Source organism: Sinocyclocheilus rhinocerous, unplaced genomic scaffold (assembly GCF_001515625.1).
Source record: "Sinocyclocheilus rhinocerous isolate Xijiao unplaced genomic scaffold, SAMN03320098_v1.1 scaffold2122, whole genome shotgun sequence".
NCBI classification, from domain to species: Eukaryota; Metazoa; Chordata; class Actinopteri; order Cypriniformes; family Cyprinidae; genus Sinocyclocheilus; species Sinocyclocheilus rhinocerous.
Genome location: NW_015632070.1, coordinates 162444 through 164913, shown reverse-complemented (window position 1 = coordinate 164913; position 2470 = coordinate 162444).

Sequence of the window (2470 nt, the reverse complement as noted above, 5' to 3'; positions counted from 1 at the left end):
CAAATCCGGCGCTGTACTCCCTCATGTTGTGGAAGCTGTCCTCCGTAAAATGCGCAGCACACAATAGCAAATTGGGGTTATAATGCTCAGGAACAGAGTTAAAAAATAAATTGCAACCACTGTTTCCTGACATCATCCGCTTTCGGAAGCCCAAACAAAGACGTTTAGGCACGGAGGTGAAAAAAAACAGCATTTCAGGCGGTCGCACACCGGACGAGAAGTGCAGCGTCGCGTCGCACTATGTCTTTAAAATTCAAATACATTATTTTCTATGAGTGTAGGCACAAAGCCCGGAAACAAATGCTGTAGTCCAAACGAGCCGTTCGTTGTAGTTCTTGAAAAGGGATTTTTCAAAAACGAAATATCTCTCTTTGGAGTGGACTTTGAGATTTGTAACTTTCTAGATCTTTTTTTATGCCCAAACATACACACTACACACTGACTAAAATTAAAAAAGTGAAAAATCATAATAGGACCCCTTTAAAATTATTAACATTGTGCATGTTGTGCAAGGGGCATGTAAATTTATGAGCACAACTGTATATATATTAGGGCTGTCAAAATTAACGCGTTAACGCAAACTCATTTTAACGGCACCAATTTTTATTTTATGAACGCGCGATGCGAACGCAGTGCACATTTTCTGTTTGACCCGTTGCCTAGCCTGTAGTTGGAGAAATGGAACAGTGTTGCCAACTTAGGGGGAAGTCGTGGCCTAATGGTTAGAGAGTCGGACTCGTAACCCAAAGGTTGCGGGTTCGAGTCTCATACCGGCAGGGATTGTAGGTGGGGGGAGTGAATGTACAGCGCTCTCTTCCACCTTCAATACCACGACTGAGGTGCCCTTGAGCAAGGCACCGAACCCCTAACTGCTCCCCGGGCGCCGCAGCATAAATGGCTGCCCACTGCTCCGGGTGTGTGTTCACGGTGTGTGTGTTCACTGCTGTGTGTGTGCACTTAGGATGGGTTAAATGCAGAGCACTAATTCCGAGTATGGGTAACCATACTTGGCCACATGTCACTTCACTTCACTTAGTGACTTTTCAGTCCCCTTTAGCGACTTTTTTTTTTTCTTCCAAAAAAGTACCTTGGACAAACCTTATTTAGTTTCTGAGACTTGCAGGATTTTTGTGCAGATTAACATCTTGGAAGGGAGAGCTGGTTATGAAGTCTTAATGGGTCGCGTTTCAGTCACCGTTTCATATTCATTCCGTTGTCTGACAACAGAAGCAGTAAAATATAACAATGAAAGCAGTTTTATTGAGAATTTAGCTGCATAAAAATACAGTATGGGCACAGAGAGGCAAACAAATGTAATAATAAATAATAAATGTACATTTTGCATGTTCAGAAAAAGTTAGTTGCCCTGTCGTGCAAAAATGTAAACAGGCTTGTGTAAATATTGCTCAGTGCAAAGAAAGAGAAGTAATGGGAACCTGGTTTTTCTATGTTCTTTTTTCATGTGTCTAATAGACATGAACAAGTTCTTTGAAAAACATCTATGACCTTTGAAACATGTCTAGTGTTCATACTCTATGTTGACTATGGTTTCACTAATAATAAACATACGTACATTTGCATAAAGGATCCATATTTGCCCATGCCCATGTTGATTAGAGTATTAAAAACTGTAAGTATTAATTTAAGGTACATTTAGAACAGATAAAAATGAGCAATTAAGTTGCGATTAATCACGAGTTAACTCATGGTAATCATGTGATTAATCGCGATTAAATATTTTAATCGATTGACAGCCCTAATATATATATATATATATAACACGAAGTCACGCACTCCATGACGGAGAGATCGTTAACGGCTGGTCTATGTGGTAATAGTACATCGGGCTGGACATCCAAACGCTCGCTTATCATTCATCGACCTCAAATATTGCTTATCATCTGAAATATGTAAGTAGCAGCAGCTTTACATGTCCGCTCAATCTAATGTTAACCTAGAGAAATGTGCGCTATTGAAGTGTGTGTGCAGAGTGTGGAAGCTGAACAATAGCGCTCACTGCAGGACAGATGCGGTCATTTGCTCTTAAAATACTCCTCATTTTTGCTCATACAGATAAGAGTAATACAGCTTTCGAATCTGTAAAGCAGGGTTCCTCAAATCTTGCCCTGGAGGGCCAATGCGCTGCAGAGTTTAGCTCCAACCCTGATCAAACTCACCTACCTGTGATTTTCTAATGATCCTGAAGACATTGATTAAGCTAAACTCTGCAGGAAAGTGGATCTCGTGGGCCAGATTTGAGGATCACTGCTGTAAAGGCTTTACGTTTATTTGTGTGCACTCACAATAACAAAACATTGCGCTTTTGTAAAATAATGAAAGCAAACAGGATGCGCTTTCTGCCGTCTCGGTCTCTGTGAACTTGAGCGCGAAACTCCGCGAATGTTTGCCTTTGTAAGTAACTTTGCAACTACATGTCAACTAGCAGTTAGTAGAGTATTAGTAGACTGTC